At 35.4% G+C, this 23,998-nt stretch overlaps 1 protein-coding gene and 1 long non-coding RNA gene across 19 annotated transcripts in view; one reads left to right on the top strand and one right to left on the bottom strand.

Moving 5' to 3' along the window:
* The window catches only part of CFAP299 (cilia and flagella associated protein 299), a 628,121-nt gene that overhangs the window by 188,787 nt on the left and 415,336 nt on the right, over positions 1-23,998 (bottom strand). The window contains exon 6 of one of the 18 annotated variants that reach the window (XR_012023431.1): positions 10,914-11,104. The exons of the other annotated variants lie outside the window; for them this stretch is intronic. The gene's annotated coding sequence lies outside the window, so the exon portion shown is untranslated. The remainder of the gene's footprint in view (positions 1-10,913; positions 11,105-23,998) is intronic. 18 annotated transcript variants of the gene reach the window in all.
* On the top strand, positions 7,481-23,612 carry LOC140623902 (uncharacterized). Its single transcript, XR_012023435.1, has 4 exons — positions 7,481-7,639; positions 9,911-10,102; positions 10,270-10,325; positions 20,736-23,612. It is a non-coding gene; the product is annotated as an uncharacterized lncRNA (long non-coding RNA).

Here is a 23,998-nt window from a genome sequence, read left to right as displayed (position 1 = left end):
TACGATAACATGATAACACTACAGAAATTTCAGATAAAATTTATTGTGACATCAAGTTATTGACTTCAACTGATTTGGTGCATTTTTCATTTCAGCTCTTTGCTGAAGTTGTTTATATTTTCATAATTTTGTTCCTCAGTGTTGTCTGCCATGCTTCTAAGAACACATGTGGAAACTAAGATTTTATGCTTTTCAAAAACATATTCTGTGTGATTTCTGCAGTTTGAATGAATCATTTATTTACGTAGTAATAAGGTAAGCTCCTTGACATCTTCTCATTGGTTTTTATTCCAGACTTGTTTTCTTTCTAAGGCCACCTTGCACATATCAAAGGGTTGACATTCTCATTCTCTGATTTCAATTTTAGGTTCTAATGTGCATGGAGGGCTTACTCTATTTTATCAAAATTTGTACTTTATCACAGTAATTGTTATAATTGCTGATATATATTCAAGACCTCCTTTGTTCAAGAATGGTAACAAATACTTTACATGGATTATCTCACTTAATTCTCACCACTACTTTTCAAAGTGTCATTATCTTGACAGCTATCCCTTGACTAGGAGTCAACATGAGGTTAAATATGTGCCCAAGTTCACACAGCTAGGAAATAACAGAGCTAGGATTCACATCCAGTCTCTAACTTTAAAACCCACAGACTTAAATATTTTTCTTCATGAAACTCTCATCTATAATAGGAAAATTTCATCTTTCATATTCATGAAATAAAAGACTTGTGAAGTAACACATTTCCTTTCTCTAGAATAATAAGAAAACCTTCAACCAGTCAGAAAATTTGACTTAAAAATTTGTTCAAGTTTCTTTTAAGCCAATTATGATCCAGTATTTGAAAAAAAAAATTTAAGATTTTATTTATTTATTCATGAGAGACAGAGAGAGAGAGAGAGAGAGAGGCAGAGACACAGGCAGAGGGAGAAGCAGGCTCCATGTAGGGAGCCTGACATGGGACTCGATCCAGGGACTCCAGGATCATGCCCTGGGCTGAAGGTGGCGCTAAACCACTGAGCCACCCGGGCTACCCCAGTATTTGAAAATTTAAGAGTTTTTTTCTCCCTCTTGAGAGAGGATGCATATATGTTCAACATTATAAATTAAAAAATTGGAAAGGCTCAGGTACATAGTCCCACAGCTTAAGATATATTAAAAAAAAATAAGTGTCCCATGGGATGCCTGGGTAGCTCAGTCAGTTAAGTGTCTGCCTTTGGCTCAGATCATGATCCTGGGGTCCTGGGATCGAACCCCATGTCGGGCCCTCTGCTTAGCAGTGGGAAGTCTGCTTCTCCCTTTCCCTCTGCAGCACCCAGCCTCCTCGCTCATGCTTTCTTTCTCTCACTCTCACATACATAAATACAATCTTTAAAAAAAAAAAAAGACCTCATTAGAATTTTATCATAAGGACCATTTCTGGTATTTTAGATTTGTGTGGAATATTTCACATTATGATTCAACATTAAATAAATGTTCCTTGCTCACATGTAATGGTTGTTTAAGTAGTATTAGAGTATCTGATTATGATTCAAGAGGGGTTCCAGTCTTTATGAAAAATTCATGCTGTGACCATTAAGACAAGGGGTTTCAAATCCTTTAGAGTTTGTGAAATCTGTGTTGTACTGTGACTATGACACTTCAAAGTGACTTAGAAGACAACGCAGAAGTTGTGCATGATTTTGCCACTGGTAAATTTATATCTCAAGGAAACCAATACAATTAAAATGGAACCTCGTGGTTTTCAAACTCTAAAATAGTAAATAAATTATAGTAATGCTTGATCTTACTTTATGTACAAAAGAACTATAACAGGAATTCACAAGTAAAGGCAAGAAAATTTGGATTGGGGGGAAAGAATACAGTGATGTAGATTCTGACTTATTTGTTGGATAATCTTGAGCAAGGCTCCTACTAATTCCTACTAAAGAAAATAAAGTGCTAGCAGATATATTAGTACTACCTTTATCTGCCCATTACAAGTTGAATATATAAGGGTGGAAGACACATTTTCATTTCTTAAAAGGCAAACTCACCCTTGTGTGAGTGGTCTACATTAGCAGAATAACTGGATGGCTAACATACAGAAAGAGTTAATGCAGGTTTAACGTATGTGAACAGGTGAATAAATTTTCATGCTTGATGAAAAGGACTTTGCTGAAACGTAGTAAGTTCTAGATTTGAAGTAAGAAATGGCCCCAAATCGGCTTACTCAGAGTTATATTCTTGGGCAAATCTCTCTTATTCAGAGCTTCTGTTTGCTTATCTCTAAGGTCATCATGATACAAATCAGTCATAGGATGCATAAATGAATGTCTAAGACACTGAAACATAGCACATGGTTAATAATGTATGCTTTTCCATTTACAGATGGTAAAAGTAACTGAGCCTCGATCTCCAAGGGTTGTGAGGACAAAATAATTTATCAGAGTATTAATAAAATCATCCCCTAATAATTCTCTATCAAGTAACTTCATGTCAGTATTAACTTTGACCCTAGTTAATGAAGTTATCTAAAGTAAGTAGAGTAGCTTAGTTTCTAACTTAAATCACTTTCCCTTTCTAAAAGTTTATTCTGCATTCTTCTCTAACCTCCCATCTAATCTGTTTATTCTTGGTACCTAGGTTTCTCTAACATAGGAGTAAGATACTTCCAAAGGTATGCCCAGCTTCCAGGATTTCGGTGGTACATATTGCCTCAATGACATCCTAACTACCTGGCAGACTGAAGCACCTTCCTTCCTGTCCAACACTGGTCAGAACAGAGCCAACTGTATCCTTCTATTGGAAGATAACTCTATTTACTAGAATTTAAGACTTTTTGTAGTCAAAAATCCCTCAGAATTTTTGTATGCACATATGTAAAATCTCCAGATGGAAAACTAACCTCATACTATATGTTAATTATTGTTGGAGAGCTTTACTTAGCAGCCCTCAAGTGACTCGGCAAGGTGCCGAGGAGAGCAGATATAAGAGATGAAGAAAGTATTAGATGTTTATGTTAAGTCGACCACACTTAATTTAAAGGCTTACCCATTCCAAAGAAAACCAAAGCTTTGAAAATTCAAGAACATATTGTCTAACCCTAAACCACTTTTAATAAACAAGGACTTTCCAGTTACCACAGCAAATTATGTTTCAGGGCCTATTATGTGTCCTCTTGTCTTCCATATAATGGCTTCTCTCTTCTTCCTGCTTCCCCTGCCCACCCCCATCCCCTATAGAGACTGGTCAGTATAAAACAGTGTGGTTAATATGGTTATAACATAAACAGGAGAGACTTTCCAAACAAATATGTTCATAATTCTAATAAGATATCACTTTCTAAGTACTTAAGATGCACTAACTAATAAACTCATCATTACACACACACACTAAAACCCGTAGAGAGCATCACATCAAACACATGTGTATATATGTAACATATATGCCATTAGATTTAATTTTATCTTGGTAAAATAAGCAGATATGGTGGATACTAGTGTTTGATTGTTAAAAGGAGATGAAGAAACTGAAAGGCTGTGGCCACTCGAATGAGTTCCCTGATAGCTAGTCTGCTGGTTTCTGGTACAGTGAGGCTACAGACTCATTTGCAGCTCTTGAGTCTATTAGCTTTTATTTTTCAGCACCAATTGCTTACCAATTGCTGAGAGTCAGGCACAGTCTCAGATACTGAAAGTACATATAAAGACACAAGAATGAGTAGTTTGCCTTCAAAGACTACACAGGTGAGTTGGGAAACTCTACACTGTCTTACTGTTTCCTAGTTTTAATTAAAACCTGGAATGGTGATTCTCACAGTATCATTCCCAAATTATCAGTCCTGGAGGGATTATTAGAAATGGAAACTCTCAGGCCCCCTCCCAGATCTACTGAATCAGAAATTTAAGAATCTGTATTTTAACAAGCCCTCCAAGTTATTTTGGTGCACACTGAAGCTTGGAACCAGTAGTCTAAATAGAGAGATTGGTGAAAAAATACATAGCTTCACGTGGAAATGTGGGAAAAGGCTTCTAAGGGACTGACACTTGAGCCATGCCAGGGAGGGTTTACACATTTTATTTCTAGGCAGAAAGGACAACATTAACAAAAGCAGAGAGGGAAGAATGTCATGTGTGTGACACTCCTACAAATTAAAAACAAGAGGCAGAGATGGTAATAAAGCAAATTAGGCTGGGTCCAGGGTCTAGATGTATTGAATATTTTAGGCCTTATCTCATATAGGGCTTGAAATAAGGGCTGTAGCAAATAAGTTCAGGGACCCACTATGAAAAGGACCTGTAACTGATGCTCCTGCAAAATTTGGGCTTCTTGTTGATCACCTGTTACTGACCATGGCTCTCTGGAGCCATCTGATTGAACAGAATGTGTCCAATTGGGAAATGCTGGGAAAGGAGAGAATCAGAAGGAAGCCCCAGACTCAGATGCTTTCAGATAGGTGTGACATCTCTGGGATCCAGCTGGGCTTTGACAAATTTAATCAAAGGTAAGTGAGTTAAAGTAAAGGGAAGGAGGAAAAGAGGTGGAAGGATGTCAAAAGGTGGTTTTAACTAAAATTCAGGGTAACTATTCAAAATAAAACACACACAAACAACAGCAACAAAAATACAAAGGGAAAATTTTAAGATTAACCACATGGATATGTATAACTATTGTATAGTTATTATAGATGCTCAGTTCATAGACCGGGAAATACGACATCACCTTTTCTTCATCTTGATCTAAGATACTCTTCACAATGACAGGGGCAAGGATTAGCTCTACCCACTGTTTTATTCCTTCCTGTATCTTCACAGCAATTTGTTATTTACAAGTTTGGGAATATAGTTTTATCATCCTCAAGCCCATTTTATAGGGACAATCTTTGAATATCCTCCTTGTCTATTTTATTGATCAAGTGTGTCAGAAGGACAACTTTATTTGCACAAATAGTATAAACATTTTGAAAAGAGAAGGATTACATTTAGAGTAAATATTTTGTATTAATCACTGGGGAATCTGGGTTACAGAATGTGGCCGACTTCAAGGATTGGTGGTAGCACTGTAGCAATCAAAAAACACTTTCAAACTCTGGGGCCTCCAGCGGCTAAGGCACAGCTACAAATTTAGCATTCCCTCATTTTAAGCACTCCAAAATATTTTAGTGATTGTCTTGATAGGATTCCAGTAAAAAACAGCTGTCAAAATGTATCATATATTTGCAAACCACCTACACAGCACTGTTACTATAATTGGTTGAGGTTTGTTTTTTTTTCATTTGACTTTAAAAAGGTTGTGGAAAGCATAATTTAGGTTTGGTCAAACTTTTATTAATGTTCACAGGAGAAATACAGTCCATAATTAGACTTCAGTTTTTAAAGTATTTCATATTTGAAAAATAAGCAAGCATATAGGTGGCAATTTTTCTTTACAGCTTCATTAATCTAAAAGTCAAACCCTCATGGGCTGTAGTGTGTGCATAGTATTGCAAATCACCACTTTTTAATCTGTTGTATCTGCTGCATCAAATAGCCAAAGTAATTTGGTCAGCAGTGTTTTCATTGGTTTTAATATCTCCTTCCCCACCTCCTTTCCACTCTAAATTGTGACTTAATTGCACTAGGGTTATCCTTTTTAAGCCATGACACTAAAATAGCCTGGAGTACTACAGTTCTTTTTGTAGAAACCATAGTCCACTAAACAGAGGGTCTATTTCACTACCCACATGTCTATCATGGATGTCTTAGAATTCAGGGTAACTAGTTTACTGGTTAAAACAGAGCCAAAAACAATAGCAATTCCAAATTGCAAAATTTCTAGAAAATATGTGGAGGTCCTTTCTGACATTAGTTTTTTTTTTTTTTTTTCATTATGCTGTTCTGCTTGGCCCTGAACATTGAGTTTTATTGCCAGACTCAAAAAGGGTACCTCAAAAAATATTATTTTACTTCTCTGAATTACTTTAACTGTGTTTTCAAGCAAGGCACTTTCCTATATTGATAAAATCAATTACAGACTCTTTCAGTTAAAAACAAAAGTTACACTGTGGAAAATATTAACTCTAGTAATCACCAGGGAAAATATCTGTTCATATGGCTTCAATAGGCAGCTCTATATGCCTCATGGATCAGAACTTCTATCCTGATCTCTTGCCCTCCATGCAGCCTAACAATCTATAGAATATCACTATTTCCTTGTTATCCACAAGTCTGTCTACATAAGCATCCACAATTCTACATTTTCACTATTCATAGTACATAAATGTTTGTGATATTTAATGCATGAGCCTAGCAGGGAGGTGATTATAATGTGAATTGAGATTTTGGCCATGGAAATGGGAGAGGAAATGGTGGATCCCAGAGATCTTCTGCAAGAAGAATTCAACACTTGGGGCACGTGGGTGCCTCAGTTGGTTAAGCGTCAGATTCTTGATTTCAGCTCAGGTCCTGATCTTAAGGTTGTGGGGTTGAGCCCTGTGTGGGACTCCATGCTCAGGTGGAGTCTACTTGAGATTCTCTCTCTCTCCCTCTCCCTCTATCTCACCCATTGTGTGCTCTCTCTCTCTCTCTTTAAAATAAGCAAATAAAAAAATAAAATAAAATAAGCAAATATTTTTTTAAAAAAAGAACTTTAGTCTTGATGGGTAAGAGAACACCTTAGCTCAAGGGCAGTGGTAAGTGGGGTCCCTTTGGTAGGGATGGGAAAGTATGATGTCAAGTACAGACATCCATGAAAGTATAACTTTATGTTTTCAGCAAAGAATTTTTTAAAAAGATATTGTATTTATTGATTAGAGAGATAGAGAAAGCAGGAGGAGGTACTGAGGGAGAAGCACACTCCTTATTGAGCAGGGAGTCCAGTGTGGGGCTCAATCCCATGACCCTGAGATCATGACCTGAGTCAAAGACAGCCATTTAATCAACTGAACCACCCAGGTGACCCAAGCAGGGAACTTTTAACACACATAAAATAAGAATCTTAAGGCAAAAAACAAAAAATAAGTCACAGATGATAAGTGAACATGAAACACTAAACAAAAGGCAATGATAAGGAAAATTTAAGAGTTTTCTTTTTTTTTTAAGATTTTATTTATTTATTTGATGGATAGAAAGAGCATAAGCAGGAGGAGCAACAAGAAGAGGGAGAGGTTAGAGCAAGGAGCTGAGCAAGGAACTGGACAAGGGGCTCAATCCTAGGACCCTGGGATCATGACCTGAGCTGAAGGCAGACGATTAACTAAGTGAGACACTCAGGTATCCCAGAGTTTTCTTTTTTTTAAAGAGTCACACATAGTTTCTCATTGAAAAACAATACTGAAATTTGGTAGAATGTACCAGCCAACCCTGCCTCTTGATGTTCACATTTTTGGATAATGCCCTTCTACACTGAATAGAGCTAACCTATGGCCAGTAGGACATTATGTAAATGACACAGTGTCACTTCCAATATGTCATAAAATATATTGAAAATTCTGTCTGTTCTTGAATCACTCACTCTTCCACCTTGACAGTGGATCCTCCAGCCCAAGTCAAGCCTTCATATATCTGCTATCCTAAATGACATTGTAACTGAAACTTCATGAGACAAGAAGCCAGAGCCAGTCAAATGAGGTGCTCCCAAATTCTTGACTTAGAAAAACTATGAAATAATAAATGTAAGCTTTTGTATAATTCGTTATGCAGCAATAGATCACTAATATGTCCTGCCTGATGAGTTTTAAGGATTATAATTTATATAAAATTTAAATATATATAAATACATAATTTTATTATAATTTATATCATTATATATTGTATTTATATAATTTAAACTTCATATATTTATGTTTCAGGTGTCAGAAACTCAACTCAAGCTGCCTTAACCTGAATTCCTTCCCAGTAATCCCTAAATAAGGAATTTGTTGGTTCAAGTAACTGAAAGTACAGGAGAGAGCTTGTTTCACAAACTGCTAGGCTTGAGGGCTTAAGCAATATTGGGCTTTTCTGGCCTATGTGCTCTTTGGCCTTTGCCCTCCTCCTACATTATTTAGTTCTCATGCTCTTCATGGACAGATGACTTTCAGCAGCTTCAGCCTTATATTCTTCTAGGTTCCAGTGCAGTGCGGGAAAAAATGACTCTTCTTCCCAATAATCCCAGAAAAATTCTCATTGTATCACTTTAGCCTTAACTATACATCAAATGTCTCTGACCCAGCCACAGAGCTGGAGTAAAGAGAGCATAGCTGTCTAGTTTAAATCACATGCTTCCTCTTATGAATAGAAAGGCTAAATGTGAAAAAAGTTTTTACCAGAGGAAAAGTAGGGTACTGGGGTCTTCAGATGAGAAGTGCAGAATGGATGCTGGGCAGAAATATCTCCCATGCCTTATATCAATTAAATGAAGTAGTTGATAATATTACCACTTCCCACAGAAGACAATAAAAGACAAAAGACAATAAAAAAGCTTGAGTGGCTTGCGTGGAATTCTGCAGCTAGATGTGGAAGGGCTGGTCAGATTCTAGAACCCATGAGTCGCACCACATTATTATATTACCTCTCTAAATAATCCTATGAGTAATTATTTTACAGTGACTTGAAAATTTGAATTATTTAGACATTTCATCTGCTCTACTCCCTCTATCCTAAATTATACTCCTGTTCTGTATAACCTGATCATTTTTTTCACTTGTCCTATTTCTTCAACTATGAATCCTAAGTGTTAGATGAAATACCTCAAATGGGCTAGGCTATAGAGAATCAGTGCACAATCTCATTATCTAAACCTTTCATTATAGTTATTGGATGAACAAATGAGTCTTAATAAATTCCCTTCAGCCCTTGCACATAGTCCTGTTCTAGTTCCCAGCATACCAGTTTGAGGGCTGTGACAGGCAAGGTTTTGTTGGCTATCCTTTCTGCTCTTTATGAAATCTATTCCTTGAAGATTAAATGTCCAGAACAATCTATAGTCCTAGACTATTATACAAAGATACAAGTGCTTATCTCTCTCTTCATTTATCAGTATCTTTTTTTGTTTGAAATTCATTCTCATCCCAGTCTCTTTTGAAGTATCACTTAAAAATTAGTAGTTGTTAAATTGTAATTGTTAAAACCACTCTGCTAAATTCTTCAAGATCAACAATATTGAAACAGTTCTGCTAATAATCAAACAATTTCTCTGTATGTCACCTTCCCTGAAACAAAGAAAATGGCATGACTATTTGCTCAAAACAGCGTTCTTTATTCATCAACAATAGCAGATATTTAAGGGCACCTGAATCTTCCTCTTCCTTTCCTTAATATCTCCTACTAAGGCTTTTGAGCTTGATTAAATGAAAATCTCCTTTAAGGAAGAAAAATGTGGTATGATAATATCTAAACATAAAAGGCATACAATTATGTATGTGATAATCATGCAATAAGCACTTTATATACATTTCTTAAGGAAGAAGGCTGTCACAAAGAATCAGCACAAGCATAAAAATACATGAGTTCAGGCTCCAGTTCATAAAAATAGCATACTTAGGAAAAACAGCAACTTACCAACTCTCTTTTCTTTAGTTTTTTATTTATACCAACTATATATTTCTTTCTACTGTAAATATAGACTGCATCTACCTTGTAACTGCCTGTATAATCACTGATAGGCTTAGATATTATTTTTATATTTGTTTCTTTTCCAGATTCAGTTTTATAGGCATACATAGGCTCAACTATTGAATTTCCATTAGCATAAGTCATTGGCAATAACTCTATTCATGTGGTCAAAGAGAAACATTTTTCTGAATGAAAATTCATTTTAGTAGATCTGAGGGGGATTATTGATTTTAAAAGAACTATGAAGTCAGTAAGAATCATTTGCTTATTTCTAAAACCACCTAGAATTTAAATGATGTTTCCCTTAAACACTGATCATATCACATCATTTCTATATCTCATGCTTTAAGCTGTTCATTCAACAAAAACACCTGGGTGGGCCATATATGTAGCATGCTGTACTACTTGCTATGGAAATGCAAAGAAGAATTTCGCCCAAGACTATGTAGTAGCAAAGATGAGACTCTGAGCAAGTGGCACTGTCATCCAAGAGTGTGCAATGGCACAAAGATACCATCAGAAGCAATAAATCTCAACACAAGGTAACATATTATTAAATGTCAAAATGGACGCACTGGTGCAGGCAACAGCAGCCAGAAATGCTGGTGAGAAAAATAAGGGGTTGGGGTGGAGTGAAGGCAAGACACAGTTTCTTTAAAAACTGTTTAAAAATTTTTTTTAAGTTTTATTTTATTTAAAAACCTTTTAGAGTTCAAGAATGAACAGGAAATGCAAATGTGAAAAGGAGGAAGGGGACAATTCCAGGTAAGAATAAAAGGTAGGAATCAATGCAAAAAAAGGACAAGCATGGCAACAAAAATAGAAATTGGGGGGAGGAGGATAGAAGGGTCCAGAGGGGTGGAACAAGTAGGAAATAATGTAAAAGTGGAGTAAATTGAAGTAAAAGTGTTTTCAAGCTCTGCTCAACAGAGCCTGGAACTCTGAATCATTGGGATTCTGGAGACTTTTTTTTTTTTTTTTAAATACCTGTTACATGCTGGGATTTTGCATACACTTTCTTCAATGAAGAGTACTACTGCTTTACAGATAAATAAGTAAATGAGTAAGTAGATAAACAAGCACACAAATACATAAAAGCTGAGAGCCAAATACTAAGGAGACACGAAGATGCTGAATAAGGGAGTGTCAAGGAGAAGACGTGGGCAAAGGTGTGCCAGGGGAGTAGAAAGGAGGATACCTGTCATTGAGGGGTTGAGACAGGAGGCAGGGCTGGGAGAAACCAGAGGAAGTCTGTTACAGTACTTACACGAATAGTGTCTAAATATCTAAATTTATTATCTTATCCTTTATCTTGAAGGGATTCAAGTGTGTGGTGACAGGGTCTGGACCTACCTGTGGTGACACAGAGTAAGAGAAGGCATATAACCCTAATTATTCTCCAACAACTGTGCACAACAGCTGACATGCCAGGGCTCTCTTCATCTTCATCCCATTCCAGTAAAGTAGGATGTACAGCTAGCTATGTGCTGGCCAAGCTGCTCCTTGCACTTAGAGTCACAAAAAATAGCTTCTCTGTGGCAGAACTAGGAAACAAATGGAATGAAATGTCGACTCAAAATATTCCCATTTAGGGGTCATTTAGAATGGAAGCATTGAAAACAAGAAGTAATTTGTCAGGATGACTTAGTGTCGGGACTTAGTGTCATCCCGACACTAAGTCTTAGTGTCATCCCGACACTAAGTCTTAGTGTCATCCCGACACTAAGTCTTAGTGTCATCCCGACACTAAGTCTTAGTGTCATCCCGACACTAAGTCTTAGTGTCTATGCTAAGTGTCTATGCTACTAAGTCAGAATGCCTAGCTCAAGTTTCACCCCCCTACCCCAGTTTGCTATGTGAGGCAGGGGTGAGGTACTTAACCTCTCTGTGCCTCAGTATTTTCTATTTAAAATGGAGATAATAGGGGCACCACGGTGGCTCAGTCGGTGAGCATCAGACTCCTGATTTCAGCTCAGGTCATGATCTTAAGATTTGGGGATTGATTCTGTGCTCAGCATGGAGTCAGCTTGAGGTTCTATCTCTCCCTCTGCCCCTCTCCCAACCCCCGTTTGCATAAGTGCTCTGTCTCTCAAATAAATAAATCTTTAAAAAATAAAAATAAAACAAAAAGGAGATAACAACAGTGCCTATTTTCTAATTGTGTTCTGAGGATTAAGAGAATCAATGTAAGACGCATAGGACACTGTCGGACATACATTAAATATGTATGTGTTAGCTATTGTTTTTAGAAATAGTTCGGCTAAGACATATCTGTATGAAAGCATACATGTGTGGCAAAACTGCATTGACCTAAATATGCATACAGAAATGAATGCAAGTAAAACTGAGGAAATCTGAGTAAGATTGATGAGTTGCATCCATGGCAATATACTGGTTGTGATTCTGCAATGCAGTCTGTAAGATGGTAGCATTAGAGAAAACTGTAAAAGATATTATCTCTTACAACTGCATGTGAATCCACAATTATCTCAAAATAAAAAGTGTAATTTTTAAGATGTGTGGGTTATTCTCTCTCCCCTCATAAATCTGTGGAAGAAATGACTGTGTTGCCACATACTGGTTTATGTGAAGGGAAGGATTTCATGTGATATGGAAAGGAGTCATCTATTGTGGTCTTAAAAGCAATATGCACTAGCAATATATGAAGAAAGGAGGGAGAAGAAAATCAGTGGGAGGAAGAGGGGATATAGTAAATCAGTAATTTTTTATGAAAAAAAAAATCAGCTTAACTGCCAGTGGAGACTGGAAAATTGAGAAAAGATTCCAAGGCTGCCAAAAAAGCTGGTTTAATTTGTTCAGTGCACATTAACACCCAAATGAGGGAACAGCAAAGGCTGGAACCCAGACCCCAGACATGTGGCCTCCATTAAAGAAAAGGACCTTTTTGGTAACTTACACAAAGTAGCAATGAGGGCTGGTACAGGTATGCAATAGACTTGCTCCTGTCCAACCCAAGGTCCAAAGATTGGAAATAAAGAAGAAATTAGAAGAAAAATAAAAATATAAAAAATAAAAGATCCTAACCCTCAATAAAGGGACTGAAACTTTGGAATCTAGAATTATTATTTTGCCTTTCAATGTTTCTGAGGAAATATCTGGACTTAGGTATAATAAAGTAATTCCAAAAATGCCTTTTTTTGGTGTGGATTGTAAGCTCATTTTGTTCAACTCAAAAAACTAAAATTAATTTTTTTTCTTTTTTTAAAAATTTGCCTTTTTATCATAGAAATATTATAAAGCACAAATATAGATATAATAGTATAATGGATTTCTTGTGTCCATTGACCAGGTTCAAAAACTATCAAATGGTAAATTTTATCTCATTTAGCCGTGTAGCCACACCTCCACTGAATTATATGAAAGGAAATCATAAATATCATATATTAATGTGTGTTTACTTCTGTTTATGTCTCTAATTAAGGGTTTTTTTAAAAAAAAACATATTCAAAATAGGATTATCACAACTAAAATTCCCCAATTGGCTCATAAATGTTTTGTTTTGTTTTTTTTTAGTTTATTGAAATCAAGACATAAGGAAGTTTCCTTCACTGCATTTAATTAATATGCATTTCAAAATAATTCCTTCTTCTTCCTCCTTCTCCTCTTTTTCTCTTCTCTCCTTTCCTTTTCCTCTTCTCCTTCCCCTTTTATCCCTTCTTCCCCTCCTCCTCCTCCTCCTCCTCCTTCTATCTATTGGATGAAGAAATCAGGTCCTATGACAGAAGTTTTTACATTCTGGATTTGGCTGATTTTAAACCTAATGACATATAACAGGTTCCTATATTCTTTGTTTTCTCTAGTTAGAAATTTGATTCATCTGGTTTCTGTAATTTCTGATGAATAGTTGCCAGTCTTACTACAGCTTCATTGAGAAAACTGTACCTTTTTTCTTTTCTTCCTCTCTGTCTCAAGTTTTCAGAAGATTTATTGTAGGATACACAAGTGTGGCTTCTTTTCATTCATCCTTTTAATAGGATTGATGGGATTTCATTAATTTGTGATTTGATATTGTTAGTTTATTTATTTATGTATTTTTTTTTAAAGATTTCATTTATTTATTCATGAGAGACCCAGAGAGAGGCAGAGACAGGAGAAGAAGGCTCCATGCAAGGAGCCCAATATGGGACTGGATCCTGGGACTCCGGGATCATGCCCTGAGCCAAAGGCTCAACCACTGAGACACCCAGGCATCCCTGATATTGTTAGTTTAAATAAAAACCTCTCAACTAGTATCTCTTCCAATTTTTTTTTTTCCACTCTGTTCTGTCTCCTATATATAGGACCCCTATGACAGTTATATTAGGCTTTTTCATTGAGTCCCAAGTCTCTTACAATCCTTTAGGTATTTTCCATCCTTCTCTTTTTCAGTACTTCAGTGTAGATATTTCTTATCTGCTGCCAAAACCTATCTATTGCATTTGTAATGTCATTAATTGTATTTATCACTTTTAGAATTTTCAATTTTTGCCTACATTATGGTTCTGTGGTGAGTTATAAATACCATCATTGTAATCAGTTACTTTAAAGCAATTACACCTGGTAACTTCAATATCTTGATGATTTTAGGGTTCCTTTTTATTTATTTTTTTCCTCCTGCCTTCCTGTCATTTGTCCCCACCTGTAGACATTCCTGGTAGTTATTGATGAAATGTTAGACACTGAGTATAAAAAACTGTGTAAGTTCTGGATAAAGTTATCTCCTTCCACAGAGGATTTACTTTTGTCAAGTTGTCAGTAAGAACTGATATAATTCAGTCGATTATATCTAATCAAGGGCTGAGATGAGTCAAGGCTGAGTGTTAGTTTTGTAGAGGTGTCTATTTTGAGTTTTCCCTTAGAGCATAGAGCACAGCTTTTCACAGGTCTCAGCTGAAACACAGTGTTTTCTGGGGCCCATTCTTACCGGCAGCTCTAAAATCCAATATTAATCCTTCCAGCTAGGTGAGAGGAACAGATTCTGTTTCACATGCTAGACAATCTCTGATAAGACTACTTAACTCTGCCATTGTCCTGCAGAAATAGCCATAGGCATTATGTAAATCAATGAGCATGGTATGCACAGTAAGGCAGGTTTGGTCAAAGGTTGTACTTTTCTTCTAATTTCTGCATTAGGTCATCACTTTCCATTTCACTTCAGTGTTGTGCCTGAAATTTGGTGAATATTTCACGGGGGAAAATGGCAGAGAAAGTTGGCTCACCTAATTTTTTTTTTCTGGAATGTGGGGCTCTCAAATGCTGGCTGCTTTGGTTGCTCCCATCGATTACCTTTAAAACATGGTATTTATTTGTCTTTTTTATATTCTACCTTTATAAATATACTTAGTAGAAGAGATGGTTTGATACAGATTACTCCATATTAGCCAGAAATAAAAGTTTCATCTACATTTCATTCCTCATTTTGATTATGCAACGGTCTTCAACACAACATCAGGATTCTTTGATGGCTTCCTTAATTTCTAAACATTTTAGTTTATTTCAGGTGTATCTCCTATGTGTGGAAGGGGACAGGTGTTGAATTCTTGATAGACTGGTTTTACTTCAAAAATACAGACATGAAGGAGAGGAAATAATTTTTTTTTTTTTAAACTGGGGTAAGGGTAGAAGGAAGCAGGCAGCAATCCAGATAAAGTGAACAGCAAATCAAAATCCTTGAAGTGGAAGTTTGGGTGAGCTGTTTTAGGAATAGCAATAAAGGCAATGTGGTGTAAGCAGAGGAGTAAAAGGGGCAGTAGAAGAATTGGTTACATAGACCTATGTAACCACATGGTTAACCTAGGTAACCACATGGTATGAGATCTAAGAATTTACTAAGCATTCCTCAGTTTTCTACATGTAATTTAATCCATACAAATACATACACTGCTAAAATTGAATGTAGGCAAGAAGGAAAGAATAAAGCTATTCTAGAAAAGTTACATATAGATTATCTTTTCCAATTCTTACAAGACTGTGAGTTAGATATTAGTTCCATTTCATAGATGAAGAACTTGATGCTTGGACATGTTAACTGAACTACCTAAGATCATACAACTAGTAAGTGATAGAACTAAGATTTGAATTTCAAGTGTTTTACATCTATATGACTGGGTAGAAATTGTCATTGTAACATCATTTTGTTTTTGTTTTTTTTCAGTTATTTGAGCTGTTTAAAAATGGAATTGCCTATTTCTGCAGTGGTTCTTAATTTTTTTGAGGTCCCTGACACTTTTAGGAATTTGACTAAGTATGGAAAATAACCCACGTATTCAAAATTTTACATATAATTTCAGGTGTTATCTGATCCCTGAAACTTATCAGGGACTCCTATGGCATCTATGACCTCAAGTTAAGAACCTAGGAGAGATTGAGAGTTTTCTGGTTCTATAAACATTCAAGTAGAGGCTGGGTAACCAGTATAGTCTGCCATTGTAGAGAAAAATGGAAGCATGGATTGATGAACTTCTGGCAATGGTCCTAAAATAATTGTGAAAATTGCCAAATTAGCATGATATATTTGTATGTTCCCTCTCTTGGTCACCTGTACAAGTATACCCTTGTATCTTACACAATCGTAAAAGCCTCTGCTACCTTGAAGCATTTCATCCAGTGCACCTTTTAAATTATTTCCATGGTGTTAGAGTTGGCAAGAGAGTGCTTTGAACCTGGTGGCAAGGATCTCCACCCAGGGGGAGAAAAAGGAGAAAGAGAGAAGCAACCTGAGCCAGAACACCATCTACTCTACAAGACAATTTCTTTTATAAAATGCCAAAATCCTCAAATGGCATCGAATTGTCATATTTATTTTGTTGACTCAGTTGGTTCCTAAATTGCAATTCAAATCACTTACTGGAATATTTCAATGTGTTAAAAATAATATCGAAGCAAACAAAGACTCATGCCTTTCTCACTTCATATAACCATTTTGTTTATAAATTTGCATCCCAGACAAACCTGCTTTATTTGGATGGTCAGTTTTTCAAAAATATTCTCCAAAACTCTCAGAAGCCCAATTTTAAACTTTTATACAAACATATTTGTACTGATTTTTTTTTTCACTTTTAGTGTTCTGGTGCTTCTATTAGTTAATTTTCAAATTATTTTTATTTTACAGAGAAGTGCAGGGTAAAGGATACTTGGCCAGAATCTGAAGGAATGCATTCTAATTTTATTCTCCAAACTGATTAACTAGATTATCTAAAAATACATCAACTAAATAGAGTCAACTAGCAAGAAAATAAATATGGTGCATTACACATGCAAGAGGTTTCATCAGAAATTAGTAATATTAATGAATACATGACCCTGAATATCCATTGTTTTATTATTAAATTTTAAATCACCTTTTGTTTATGATTATTAAGATAATGCATACTTATTGAGGAAAACCTGGATATACAGAGAAGCATAAGGAAAACATATTTAGGAATCTGTAATTCTACTACCCTAAAATATTAAAATTATAATACTTTATAATTTTATAAATTTTATAAATTTATAATACTTTTTCATTTATATCGTGCAAATATATCTCTATAGTATATATTCATTTTAATTAGAAGCATGTTTATATGTTTTAAATAGTATAAATATATACTATTTATAGTATAAATATATATTAATATATATACACATATATATTATATGTTTATATCTTAATTTTGTAAAGCATATCCCTAGGCCCTTATTCCTTAGAACACAGTTTTTAATGGCTACATCATACATAGTCCACCAAATGTAAATATTTTTTAATAAATCCTTTCTTTGGATATTTAATCTATTCAGATTTTTATAATCATTACTGTGACAATCACCCTTGCTCATAAATATTTAGAAACTGAATCACTAGATCAAAAACCATGGATGTGCTAAGCTATTTGACACATATCACCAAAGTATCTTTCAGAGTCGACCCATTTCCAGAAGCATCATCCATGTATGTGAGTTCTCATTTCATTTCACATATTTTTCCAACAGTGCTTATTAAACAATTGCCAAAATAAAATATGAAAATTATGTAGTTATCTTAATATATATTTACTTAGTTGAAGGTGGTTTGAACATTTTTCACATATTTTTTGGCCATTTGTAATTTTTTTTGAGAATGAGATTTTTAAGATTTTTGTTCAAACAAATGTGTTTTTCTTTTAAAGAAAGAAAATAAATTTTTACTATATATAGATATATATGTATATATTTATATTAGCAGAGAAAAATGTTTGAAAGGGCACATGACACTGAAGGGGAATATTTGGAAATGCAAAAGATTATTCTTTATATGTACCTTTGTTTTGTTTAAATAATTATTACTTTTGTTTTTAAATATATAAAATATTATTATGCTTCTCCTAGAGAGTATATTTATTGTATAAAAGTTTGGTGATCCTGAGTGTAACTTCTGTGCCTGGAGAAATCAATTATAGCTATTTGGATTCCTAAAATTAGTATTAAATTAATTAAAATCACAGATTTACAAATCTGTTTACTTAAGGTTTTAAGCTCAAATTTTAAGATATCTTGTATTTTTCATAAATTGAATAAATTTTAAAAAATATTTCAAGGAGCTTCTGATTAATGTGTAATCAGCCTATGTAAACAAACTGGAAAGTTTTTAAGCTCTACCATTTACAAACTTAGTTAATTCTTTGAAATTCTATCAACCATGGCTCAAATATAAATTTAATATATTGCATCTCTTTTGAGTTGACTTTTTTAAGAATAATTTATTTATTTCAGAGAGAGAAAGAGCATGAGCAGGAGGGGCAGAGAGAGAAAGAGAGAGAGGAAGAGAGAGAGAGAGAGAGAGAGAGAGAATCTCAAACAGATTCTGCACTGAGCCGAGTCTCATGAAGGGCTAATCTCATTATCATGAGATCACAACCTGAGCCAAAAACAAGAGTCAGGACACCTAACCAACTGAGCTAACCAGGCACCTCTTGAGTTGACCCTTAAACAATGCACTGGTTAAATGGGGCACTGACCACCCCTCCAACACACACAGCTGAAAATCTGCTTATAACTTTTGACTCCCCCAAAACTTAACTACTAATGTTTTACAGTTGACTGGAAGTGATAACGAACAGTCGATTATCATGTATTTTGTATGTTATACTAATTACATACTGAATTCTCAGAATAAAGTAAGCTAGAGAAAATGCTATTAAGAAAATAATAAGGAAGGGAAAATACATTTATTTACAATACTGTACAATATGTATTAGCTAAAAAAATCCAATGTAAGTGGACCCACACATTTCAAACCTGTGTTGTTCAAGGGCCACTCAAATTCAATTACTCCAAGTTAGAACTTTGCTAGAGTACTTAAATAACTTTAGTAATCCTAATATATTAAATTCTGAAATATAGTAACATGTAAGACTCATTAATTACATGAAAGATTATTTTATAGGGGCACCTGAGTGGCTCAGTCAGTTAAGTGGCTGACTCTTGGTTTCAGCTCTGGTCATGACTTCAGGGACTTGAGATTGAGCCCCACGTTGGGTTGGAGCCCCACTGAGTGGGGAGTCTATTCTGTTCCCTTTCCCTTTGTCCCTCCTCCTGCTCGTTCTTTCTCTTTCTCTAAAATAAATAAATAAATCTTACATAAGAGAAAAATTATTTCATAACTTTTGATCTAGAAATTGTAAGTCCTAAGAATTACTCAGATACACATTAAATTGGAATCTAAGGCTAACCTGCTAACACTCTACTATTCCCAATTACCTTATTAAAATACTTGGAATATCAAATAAAACTAATTGGCCAAGTTACTACCAAAAAACTCCCCCTCCATTTCTAGATTTAAAACATAGTAAGGTTATGATGATAATTTACACTTTATCATCCATATTTGCAACTCTAATACTTACAGAGTTTGAAGGGAAATTATCCATCAAGGAAAAAAAGAAGATTGGGATCACCATTTCTCTGGAATGAAGGATAAAAATTACGCAAACATCCAGATGGCTTTTTGCCTTGCTACTGAGGAACACATTGTGCTACCTTTTCAACTGACTGTAACAGCCGTGAATTCAAATCCATACCTTCTAAACAGAGTTGGCCAATAGCACAGAGCCTTTCGAGAAATTTTAACAAAGATTATCTTCTGTCTGGTTTGAGTCAACAGCTTCATACCCCCGTCACTTTACCACTGACTAGGATTGAATTAATCTATTCCCTGCTTCATACTATTCTGAATTTGTTTTATATTCTAACTGCATAGCCAAGACACAATTCTTAAGGATATTTAAATGATATCTGATTACATTCCTTACACACGTCAAAGCTAAGCTGATTTGGCGATTATATCATTTAAGCCATCCTAATGACAATTATAAAGAAAATAGTGCATAATAGGAATTGTGCTTTTTCATGTGGTTATAGACAAATACTAATGTAATTATATGTGAGATTTTAGTTTAATGATTTACATAGAATCACTATTCTACTTAGCATAGGAGATGAGTTTCCTAAAATGGAAGCATCACTGGATGAGAGCTAAATAAAATTAACAGTACCTGTTACTCACACAACTGTGCCCCTGTGTTCTTCTGTGGTCAATCATATCCTCCTTTCTTCACATGCCCAGAAGCAATCCTATGCCTGAACTACACTTTTTTTCTGGCTCCTAACAATTAATGATTAACTCTTAACAATTTTGGTCACTTTTCTCCAGGTTCCATTGATTTTACATTGTCCTTCATAAAGCAAAGAACTTCCATTAATTTCATATTGGTCACTGATCTTTACCTTCTATTTATTTGGTTGTACCTTAAAGTGCTTCTCTGTCACAAACCAGTAAAACTTTAGATTTTCATAATTTGTGTGATTTTTCTGCCCTATAATTTGCCTACTCTTGATTAGCGAGAAATGATAGGTCAAGATTGGTCATAACAACTTGAAGTACTGGCCAACAATCACTAGTAATTATAAAACATCTGGCAGTTATTGCTAATGGTCCTCTGATCTCCATTTCTCCTTTTTTCTATGTTAATAAAAATTTTGGCTGTATCATTGCTCAACAAAAACTAAATTTCTCAGAGTCCTTCGCAGCTAGGAATTGCCACTTGACTAGGTTCTATAAAAATGGGTTGTGAGAAGAAACAACTCCTCTTAGTTATTCTATTAAATAGAAATACCTATGCTCTCATTGTCTTTCTCCTTGTTCACATTATCTAGAATTGTGGCAAGAGCCAAAGGAGCCACCTTAGAGTACATAATGGAAGACGTGAATTTAGGATGGCTGAGCAACAACATGAATGAGTATGGGTCCCCAGCACCAGAAGGCCAACATATCAAACCTGGATCCTTATGCTGAGTCTGCAACTGAAGGGAGACAAAAAGTCTATCTTGTACTTTACCATTTATTACTAGTTGAATAGACTTATAACTAATAACTTAAGCTGAGAAGATGTACAGTGACATGCCAAAATAGTTTTCATTGGTTGAGAGCACATAATAGATTTTATTCAATTGAACTGACTGGATAGGAAAAAACAAATTAGTTATATTAACTGCATCATTCACTACTGGAATGAATGTTTATATATATAAAATGTTTCTGTACCAAATACCTTCATTTCTGAGCAAATATGGATTTATCTCTTCATTGGTGAGAGGTAAATAATTTTGGCCTGTGCCTAATACTTTGAAAAATCATGTACATCTATGATAGATTTAACAAATTAATAAATATGCTTCAAAATAAGTCTAGAAGATTGTGGTATACCATAATATTAAGGGAAAACTTGAGAGCAAAAGAGATCTAAATTTGGATTATAGCTATTCCACTGTGGTAGGCAGAATTCTAAATGACCCACATGATTCCTATCCCCTAGTGTACATACCTATTGTATTCTCCATTCTTTGAATATAGATAGAACCTGAGAATATAATAGGATACCTTTCCTATAAATGGATATTAATCCATTGACTTTGAGTTAATCAAAAGGGAGAAAATCAAGGTGGACCTGACCTAACCATCTTAAACAAAAAATGACAGGACCATTTCTAAAATCAGAAAGAGTGGAAGTGTGAGAGTACTATGGTGAAGGGCTATGTGACAAGGACCAGAAAGCAGACTTTAGGAGCTGACAGTGGTCCCCAACTGACAGATAGCAAGACAACTCCAATCCTACTCTCACAACCAAAGGAAGTGAATTCTCCAAACAACCAGAGGGAGGTTGGAAGCAAAATGTCCTTAGTTGGGCCTCTAAATGAAGAGATACCTGGTTAACATCTTGATTTCAAAGAAATGTGTGTTTGAAAGAAAAGATAAAATGAACTTTAAGTATGTCTACATGTTATCTGTATACATTTATATTAGCAGGTTAAAAAGTGTGAAAGAGTACACATCTTTAAAGGAGATGTTTGGAAGTGCAGAAATGTTACTTAGTTTTTATATGTACCCTGTCTTGTCTTAGAAAAAGGAAAAGAGATTCTTGTAATGGCAGAATTCTTAACAAATTCTCTGTCAAATTGTGTGGAAAACTGGGCTTTTAATCAATAAACTTGGACATATAGTTGAGATTTCCAAGCAAAACAGTGAAGATGCTGCTTGGGTTCCACCTACTGCTTATAGTAAAATGTCAGATAATTCAGACTACAAAGGCTATTTCAAGAGATTAGGAGTTGCCTCACACATCGCAACCAAACCAGAGGACTTCCAAGAAAAGGAGCCAAACGAAAGAAGGGGTTATCTCAAAAAGATCCGTGGGTATGCCTTTTGTTAACAGAGTTAATGCCATGGAAATCCATGTAAGGCCCACACAGTCCTTGAAAAAATTCTATCAATAGAAATATCTCAAGGTTGGCCTAAAAAGGACAGAGGAAGTACAAATGAAAGGACTTTGTCAGAAATCACCTTCCCTCATTCTACTGCAAGAAGCAGGCTGATAAATTACTCACCTGCAAATGTGTACTGCTTCTCATAAAAAAGGAAGGATGACTCAGAGAATAAAACTAAGAACCTAGAAGGTTGAACCAAGAACCACAGAGAATTATTCACAATATTTACAAACTAATCAAGAAACTCCTATTTGCTGGATGGATTACAGAACTGCTTTGGGCCACTGATTCCTTTTTTTTTTTTTTACCTTCCATTTCCAGTTTTTTTTTTCTTTTTTAACCCAAATCTTTATAGTTATTTTCCTAAATGCACGTCTCACCATTGCATGTTAGGAATGTCATGGGCAATTAACTTTTCTCTTTACTTTTATAGACCCACAGATGGAGAGGAACTGTACCCCAGGAGCTGTATTCATGGATTATGGTAGGACTGCATCTACACCTCAGTAAGATGATTTAGATGATGAGAGTTTTTTTTTTTGTTTTGTTTTGTTTTATTTTAAGCTAAGGAAATTTAGATACAACTTTGGACTGCGCCTGAGGAAATTTATAATTAGGTGATGAGATTTTGGACTACAGCTGATGATGTAATGGGAAGAGTCTTTTGGAGACCTTGGAAGGGGAGTGAATGTATTTTGCATTGGGAAGAGCAGAGTCCAGCAAGCAGAATTGTGAGAAGCCCTCTATAACTTCTGCTTCCTGTTATACACACCCTGTATCATCTCCCTTCAAATATGAGTGGAACCTGTGCATATGAATATGATGGGATAGTTACTCATCTTTAGGTTAAATTTTATGCCATGTGGTGATGGAGTTGTCAGTCAGTGATTGCCTTCCATCATAAGACTTCAGCACAGAAGTCTGTAAAGGTATTTAGAAGTCCGGGGGATCAGCTCCTGCTAGCTTGGAAGAAAACAAACACTCACACTGAACTTCCCAAGGAAATCTGCTGGAAGGGGACTGTGGGCAACCTCTAGATGCTAAGAGTGCCCTCCGCCCCGCAAGAGCACCAAGAGCTAGCAAGAAGACAGGGATCTACATCACAGTCACAAGGATAAATCATGTCAACAACAAATGGGCTCAGAAGAGGTCCCCAAGTCTCAGATAAGAACCACATTCCTGGTTAACATCTTGATCTCAGTTTGGCAAGACTCTGAGCAGGAGACTGAGCTAACCTATAGTTGTACGTCAGACCCACAGCACTATGAGATAATAAATAGGAATTGTTTCAAGCCACTAAGATTATTGTTATTTGTTGTACAATAATATAAATCCAATATAGCTACTAATAAGCTATGTCACTCTAAGTATAATTCTGTGGCAGACTCACTAAGCTTCAGTTTCTGTACCAGTAAAATAGGATAGTAATGCCAATGTCATACCATAGTATACTGAATGAAATAATTCTTATTAGGTGGAAATAAAACATAAGGCACCTAGTAAATACTTAACAACATGTAAATATTATTTCTAAGAAAAGTGTAAAAATCTTAAATATCTCCTTCAACTAACTATATTCACATTTATCAAAGCTTTAACATAATCTAATCTGCCCTGCTTACCCATCTATTCTCTACCTTTGAAAAGCACTGCTG

This window comes from Canis lupus, chromosome 33 (assembly GCF_048164855.1).
Source record: "Canis lupus baileyi chromosome 33, mCanLup2.hap1, whole genome shotgun sequence".
NCBI classification, from domain to species: Eukaryota; Metazoa; Chordata; class Mammalia; order Carnivora; family Canidae; genus Canis; species Canis lupus.
The sequence above is the reverse complement of the archived record's forward strand: the minus strand, read 5'-3'. Positions and strand labels throughout refer to the sequence as shown.